The sequence below is a fragment of the Lolium perenne genome, chromosome 2, assembly GCF_019359855.2.
Source record: "Lolium perenne isolate Kyuss_39 chromosome 2, Kyuss_2.0, whole genome shotgun sequence".
Lineage (NCBI taxonomy): Eukaryota > Viridiplantae > Streptophyta > Magnoliopsida > Poales > Poaceae > Lolium > Lolium perenne.
The window spans coordinates 8,378,606-8,386,882 of record NC_067245.2 but is presented as its reverse complement, the minus strand read 5'-3'; the positions used below and the strand labels follow the sequence as shown (position 1 = coordinate 8,386,882).

Below are 8,277 nucleotides of genomic sequence, written 5' to 3'. Positions count from 1 at the left end.
TGGCAGAAAGAAAAGAAAAGACTAGAAAGTCTAGCTCAGGTGTATATACATGATATACATGTTATGGTTGTATTCCTAGTTTGGTCACACAATGAAATTCTTGGGTATTAGTACCTCATTGGTTGGTATGAAGTGTCATACAAAACAACGCAATACAAGAATACAATGGCCTAACTGACTAATAAGGAATATGGTAATAATGCACATCTGGAACATAATAAAGTGTTATTATGCTTGTCATTGGCATTCTACCTAGCCCTTATAATTTATAATAAAGAACTTAATAATTGTTATTTTGCTCTGGTCAAATAAAAACAATGAGTTGTTCAAATTATGACATTACTCCATGTACGATGGATAAGTTATTATAAATCTTAATGGTGAAACACACATACATAACACTGACGCTAAAATGCCATAAGGCAAATGATTTGAATTCCACTTATTTGTGGAACCGCTATTTAGGTCATGTTAGAAAGGAACGCATGAAGGAACTCCATGCAAATGGATTTTTGGAGTCATTCGATTTATGAATCGTTTGGTGCTTGCAAATCTTTTCTAAAGAGAATGAATGAAATACCGTTCATAGGCCAAGAGTTGAATGGGCAACTAACTTAGTGGAAATATACATGATGATGTATGTGGTTCACTGGGCATAGTTGTGTGCGGGAGATTCTTCTACTTCATGAAAACTTTCAACAATAAATTGAGTATATAAATGTGGATATATTCGATAAGGAAGAAGTTTGAAACATTTGAATGGATTCAAATAAATTTCAGCATGAAGTGGAAATCATCGTAATAGAAAAGTCAAATATCTATGATTGGATCATGGGGGAAATATTTGAATTACGAGTTTTAGCGAACATCTAAGAGAGTTATGAAATTGTTCTACAACTCACGTTTCTTGGAGTATCATAATGATGATGGAGTATCCGAGAGATGTATCCAAACCTTGTTGGATCAATGATGAGATAAAATATTGATGCCATTATATTTTTGTGGATTATGCTTTAGAGACTACCGCTTTTACACTGAATAGAGCATCATCATGATCCATTGAAATGACACCATATGAGTTATGACATGGGTATGAACCCTAATAGTCCTTTCTTAAATTTTGGAATGCATAGCATAAAGTAAATAAGTTTACAACCAAAATCGGATGAATGTCTTTGTTGGTTATCCCAAAGAATTGATTGGGAATTCTTTTCACTATAAAGTAAAAGACAAAAGTGTTTGTTAATGTTACTTGCTTATTTCCAAGAAATTTTTTTCTAGCGAAGTTTTTGAGTGGGAGGACAATAGAACTTGATAAGGTTTATGAACCTGAGCATAATGATCAGAGTAGCGCAGCATTGGAATTGGTTCCGGAAGCGGTCACGATGATCATAGCTCTCATGACTACAAAGTGTTTTAGTCATGGAGATCGAAGTACATATTGAACCTTGTAGGTATGATTTACTTTGTGATCAAATTAATGATTTGTGAACAAAGGATTGATTTTGAACAATGATAAATCAACTACAAACAAAGAAATTATGATGGGCCCTGACTCCGTTAAAATGGCTATACGCCATGAAATCCAAGATAGATAAATACTTTTTGAAAGTAAATAAATCTATGAAATTGATAGACTTGGATGAAATGTCCTTAAAGAAGCTAGTCTTGTCGAAAAGTTGTTTACGACAAAGTTCAAAGAGTTGACTACGATAAGATTAGATCTTCCGTAGCAATGCTTATAGTCTATGTGGATTATTCTAGTAATCATTACATATTTCTTTTATGAGATATGTTAGTAGGATGGCAAAATATGTTACTTAACATAAGTGTGTATTAAAGGTGTATACAATATACAACCAAGAGTTTTGCTAGTCCGTAGAATACTAGATAGGAATACAAACTTCAATTGGATGAAATGAGTATTGCGGAGTTGGAATCTTCACCGGATGAAATGATCAAAGAGTTATGATTTCATCAGAGACGATGAAGAGGCTTGCATTTGCAAGAAATTAAGTGGGAGCGCTGAGACATATTTGTAATACTTTATGTAGGTGACATATCGTTGATTATAAATAATGTAATTATATAATTGATTAAAAAGGTTTCATTGAGAATTAAACTTCAATGAAAGGATATGAACTGAAACATATTTAGTGTCAAGATCTATGAAGATGGATTGAAACACATAAAAGTTTAAGTTAAAAAGTACATAGAATGAATATTGAAGTAGTTCAATATAAAGAAGGTGTTCTTTTCATGTGAATGTCTTACAAGACTTGAGTGTATTTGACACTCAATGAGTAAAAACACATGAGTGATTTTAGATCACGAATAATATGTACAATATCAGATGTCCTATGCTCTAAATGGTTAGGAGCATATACCAGAATGCATGATTCATGTGATGATCATTGGATAAACAGTAAGAATATCCCTGAGTACTTTAGAAGAACCAAGGATATATAGTTTTGTATGAGTAATGACAAACAAATCGCTGTAAGGTGTTGCACCGATATTAGTTTGGTCACATATAAAAAATAAAATTTCAATCTCAAATTAGGCTAAGTGTTGTTTAAAAGGTAGCACAATGAGCTAGAATTTGTCTATGCTAGATTTAGATGAGTTCTAAATGTTGTGACGGATTCTACAAACGAAGGCAGAATATGTCATTGTTTTGACAACGACTGAGGATGTTAAGTCAAGAGGTTCTTTGAGAACTTGGTGTAGTTCCGATAGTGTCAGAACTTTGAAGCTATATTGTGTATGACAATATTAGTGACATATTTCAGACCGCGGAATTAAGGTTCCACCAGAAGACCAAACATATTTAATGTCGACTCATTTAGAAAATGAGTGATGCGTTGAGACGCAAATGAATTGCAAAATACATACGTTGACTAAAACTTCTCCCGTGAGCAAAACATGATAAAGCAGCGGAAGGCCAAGGTGTTATATCTTTACAAATGTAAACTAGATTATTGACTCTAGTGCAAGTGGGAGACTGTTGGAGATATGCCCAAGAGGCAATAATAAAATGGTTATTATAATATATCTTTGTGTTTATGATAATGTTTACATACCATGCTATAATTGTATTAACCGAAACATTGATACATGTGTGTTATGTGAACGACAAAGAGTCCCTAGTAAGCTTCTTGTATAACTAGCTTGTTGATTAATAGATGATCATGGTTTCGTGATCATGAACATTGGATGTTATTAATAACAAGATTATATCATTATATGAATGATGTAATGGACACACCCAATTAAGCGTAGCATAAGATCACGTCATTAAGTTATTTGCTATAAGCTTTCGATACATAGTTACCTAGTCCTTTCGACCATGAGATCATGTAAATCACTTATACCGGAAATGTACTTTGATTACATCAAACGCCACTGCGTAAATGGGTGGTTATAAAGGTGGGATTAAGTATCCGGAAAGTATGAGTTGAGGCATATGGATCAACAGTGGGATTTGTCCATCCCGATGACGGATAGATAAACTCTGGGCCCTCTCGGTGGAATGTCGTCTAATAGCTTGCAAGCATATGAATGGTTCATAAGAGACCACATACCACGGTACGAGTAAAGAGTACTTGTCATGAGACGAGGTTGAACGAGGTATAGAGATACCGATGATCAAACCTCGGACAAGTAAAATATCGCGTGACAAAGGGAATCGGTATCGTATGTAAATGGTTCAGTCGATCACTAAAGTCATCGTCGAATATGTGGGAGCCATTATGGATCTCCAGATCCCGCTATTGGTTATTGGTCGGAGAAAGGTCTCAACCATATCTACATAGTTCGCGAACCGTAGGGTGACACACTTAAGGTTTGATGTCGTTTAAGTAGATATGGAATATGGAATGGAGTTCAAAGTTTTGTTCGGAGTCTCGGATGGGATCCAGGACATCACGAGGAGTTCCGGAATGGTCCGGAGAATAAGATTCATATATAGGAAGTCACTTTCCAAGTTTGGAAATGATCCGGTGAATTTATGGAAGGTGGTTTCTAGAATTATCCAGAATAAATCACTATGGAAGGAGGAGTCCCGGAGGGACTCCACAAACCCTAACCAGCCAACCAAGTGGGAGGGTGGAGTCCATGGTGGACTCCACCTCCTTGGCCGGCCAAGTAAAGGGGGAAGGGGAGAGTCCCTGTCCCTCTAGGTTTCGTCCATAAGGCAGTTTTTCTGTTGGGGTCTTATTCAAAGACTTTGGGCAAACCCTTGGGGTTCCACCTATATAATAAGGAGGAGAGGGAGGGGGCTGCCGATGGCTTGGCCGCACCACCCCTGCCCCCTTGAGGCCGGTGCCCATAGCACCCCCTCTCCCCAAACCCTAGCGCCCCTCCTCCACTACTTCTCCCGCATATGCTTAGCGAAGCTCCGCCGGAGATCTCCATCGACACCGCCACCACGCCGTCGTGCTGCCGGGATTCCGAGGAGGATCTACTACTTCCGCTGCCCGCTGGAACGGGGAGAAGGACGTCGTCATCAACACCGAACGTGTGACCGAGTACGGAGGTGCTGCCCGATTGTGGCATCGTCAAGATCTTCTACGCGCTTTTGAAAGCGGCAAGTGATCGTCTACCGCAGCAACGAGAGCCTCCTCTTGTAGGCTTTGGAAATCTTCATGGGTTAGTCTCGTTCATCCCCTCGTTGCTCCCATCTTCTAGATTGCATCTTGGCTTGGATTGCGTTCTCGCGGTAGGAAATTTTTTGTTTTCTATGCTATGAATCCCTACAGTTGTATGGAGAGGGAAGTAGAGAGTGGCAGTGATGAATAAGTGTTCCTTATATTATATACCAAACATGGCTAGTAAGTGCTCGTTAGGGTTTGTTTATGGTCTCTAGAACTAGTGCGGCCAGCTATTTGGTCCGCGTATGCACAAACAACCCATATAAAGACAATTCCCCAATTTTGGTGAGTCACACTTGTCAGCAAAACATTGTTGACAAGTCAGCGGGACCTGATTGACAATTCCCCAATTTTGGCCTAACTTCTGAAGACCGTGCAATGCGAAATGTCTGACTTGCTCAACCTCGGCAGGCTTGGCTGCCACCAAGCACAACATATTTATTCGCATGTACGCAATCAACCACAACGAAAACTTTGTGTGCCTGCCTTATTGGGCGACGAGAACGCCCATCCACCGGTCAACATATTTTTGTAGGTGACTACATCTTATGTCGGAAAAACATCCGCCGGGTAAGGTGGGGGAAGCTTTTTTTTAGTGATTTCAGGTAAACGGCAACGCCCACCGTGAGATGGAGTTATTACAAAGACGATATGTATAGGCGAATGCTTGCGGAGAACGGGTTGCACAAGGCGTCATTTAAAGTCGTGTGGGGCGCAGGTTCTCCCTAAAGGTTTGAGGGGGTCCCATGCTTTGGCGATTGTCAGTCGACGGTACCTCACGCGTAGACGAGGCATGGCGTAGAGCAGGATTCGCTGCACGGGAACCCTATGAGAGTGTTTCTCTTGCACAAATGGGCCCACTTCACAATCTCCCCACAACGACCCCCGTACAACCACGACATGGCCTAGCCACTTTGGATGCCGATGTGACCCACAACGACGAACCCGACGCCTCACACGCTTCAAAGCAGTCTCACTAAGTGCACTCCTAGCCACCATCGATGACGCACAGACCCGTGTGGCAGAGGGTTCCACGTTGCAGTGACACAAGGTAGGAGATGGACGCTTGCGAGAAGCGCGCACGTGCGAATCTCGCGAGGGGGCGACACATGGTGTGACTGTGGCCGAAAGATGGAGGCTCCCTTCTTGTGATGGTTCCCCTTGTCCTCCAGGGCTGCCACAATAGAGCTCGCTCCTTTTAGGAAGACGTGGATTGCCCAAATCGCCGAAACTTTCGACAACTCTTATTTATTCAAATATTATATATACAATCTGAAGGTACACATAGTACATCGTGCATTCGCATGGATGCAAGAAGAAACTGGTAATAATATTTATAACCATGATCTTGGCATCTATATATGTTAAATATACTAGTACTCATGTAACCTAATTTAGCGAAAGTAGACGACCTTTCTGTTGACGAGTATCAGCTTATTTATACATATAATACTTTCGCCATAATATTCTTAGATCTGTCTTTGATGCAGCTGCCAGAAATTTTCCATTCAACGACGACAATTAGGACCGACCTTTCCCAACTTTGGTGCACAACATGGGAGCATTGGAACTTTGCACTGATGGTTACCATCGTTAGTCTTTGGCATCCTACCATATCCCTCCATCTTCTTCTGTGTTTCGCCTGTCTGCTGTCCATCATCTGCGGCCAACTTTCTCGCCGGAGCAGCACCAGATGACTTGATCACCAATAGGATGCAGAGAAGAACTGCAACCCCCTTCATTTTTTTCACAAGTTGTGGTATAAATCTGAAAAGAAACAAAAAAAAAGTGAGGAAATGATATGAAAATGCTTCAAGTCAAAAAATGAAATTTTGTAACATGGATACCCTTATGGATCAATTCTGAAGAGTCTTTGCTCAAAAATCCTTTAATCTACTCCAAGCTGCACGTTTTTTCTATGCGATGGGTTTGTGATATTTATAGGCGATGGACATACATGTACAGTGTGTACATTATCGTCCCCACTATAAAGATGGAGCAGATATGCATTATCAATCGACAATATGAAGTGGTTCCAAGAATTCACTGGCTAGATCGATTGCAGAAATGACAGTTGATGGACTGATGGAATATCAGTGTGTCCAGCATTTGGCTACCTATGCAGCAGGGGAGCTGTTCCATTGCATTGTGACGGCAAGGAGCATTAACAAAGAATTATTACAAATTCTAGTTGCACGTCTCTTAATATCAACATAACCATATCATTAATCATTCCAAGTTGAAAATTATAAAGTTGTGTTATTCTGATGTATGCAATCTCGTCAGTTTTAAATAGCCAGCTGTAGCCCTGCTATAACCCATCTATTTAAAACTACAATCTCGATCTGCCTTTTTTTTTTTTTTTTTTTTTTGAAACTAATCTCGATCTGCCTTTTGATTTTGAACGAATCTGAAAGAGATGATGTAAATGCCCTGTTGGGCTTGATTCATGTATCAGTTCATATGAAGACATGAACCTGCTCGTCAGGTTTTGAGCGTCATTTTTTAGTTTCCAATCCTCCATATAACACATTTGCAAAATTGTTGAAAAGCCCAGGTCCAAATATGTGATTACTGAGTTTAGATACGTGGGTAAAGGGCCGGAGAATTTGGGCCCAGCTATTGGGCTTGTTCCATTTAAACAAAATCCGGCCAATCACCAAAATGCATAAAAGATCATTCGAGCGGACAAGGACTCAAGGACTACCTCACTCTCTCACAATCTATGCCTGCAATTTTTTTTTTTTGAGATAACAACTGATGGAATTCAATCAATGGCGAAACCGATTACAAACGTCTCCACAAAAAAGGAAAATACAATATGGACCCAGAAGACCACACACCGTACTCCCAAATCGCAATCAAGCCCATCGTCCTCATCGTCACCACCCAAGTACAGAGACCGAAACCGGAAGCCGCCCGTCTTCATACACCATCGAGTCACCGCCGCCACCTTCGCCACATTGGGCTTTGAACACCGCAGGAGTGCCCACCCCGAGGGGTGAGAGCTAGTAATCTTTTCCAGACCATCGGGCAGGCGGGAGCTGGTGGAGACCAAGCAGAACCTCCAATCCACGGACCCCGAGCAGTAGGTCCCAACCATCGACGCCACGTCAAGCCACCTCCTCCCCTCGCCACCATGGCCGGCCGGAGGAAGCTTCACGACGCGACAGTCGCATCTCAAAAAAACGACCCTAAAAACCCTAACGAGGAAGGCGATTGTATCGTCCCCTTCCCCTCCCTCGCCACCACGGCCGGCCGAGGGGAAGAACGCTCTAACAACAGCCCTCCGACTCCCAAAGCTCCACGGCAGAGTCGACTGACGACCGTGCCCGGAGAGACCACCCTCCCCAGATCCATCGATCTGAGAGGAAACCAGGCCAGCAGCTCGCCGGCACCGCCACACGTGGCCTTGCCGAGATGGGGACCGAGCTCCAGCACCTTTATTCTGACGCGACGCCGCCTCCACCATCTCGACAGCGTCTCCCGAGACCCTAGGGGCCCCTACCACCGGCGATCCGAAGATCCACCGCCAGTAGGGTGATCCATCGCGCTGGAAGCCGCTCCACCACCGTGGAGACGTCCACTCCGCCGCACTCCCGCGCCAGCTCGTTGCCGGAACCGT

The 8,277-nt window shown here is 42.0% G+C and overlaps 1 long non-coding RNA gene across 1 annotated transcript; it reads right to left on the bottom strand.

Moving 5' to 3' along the window:
• Window positions 1–6,225: 6,225 nt before the first annotated feature.
• On the bottom strand, window positions 6,226–6,563 carry LOC127329705 (uncharacterized). Its single transcript, XR_007868993.2, has 2 exons — window positions 6,500–6,563; window positions 6,226–6,419 (listed from the first exon to the last, which is right to left on the bottom strand). It is a non-coding gene; the product is annotated as an uncharacterized lncRNA (long non-coding RNA).
• Between the last annotated feature and the right edge of the window lie 1,714 nt (window positions 6,564–8,277).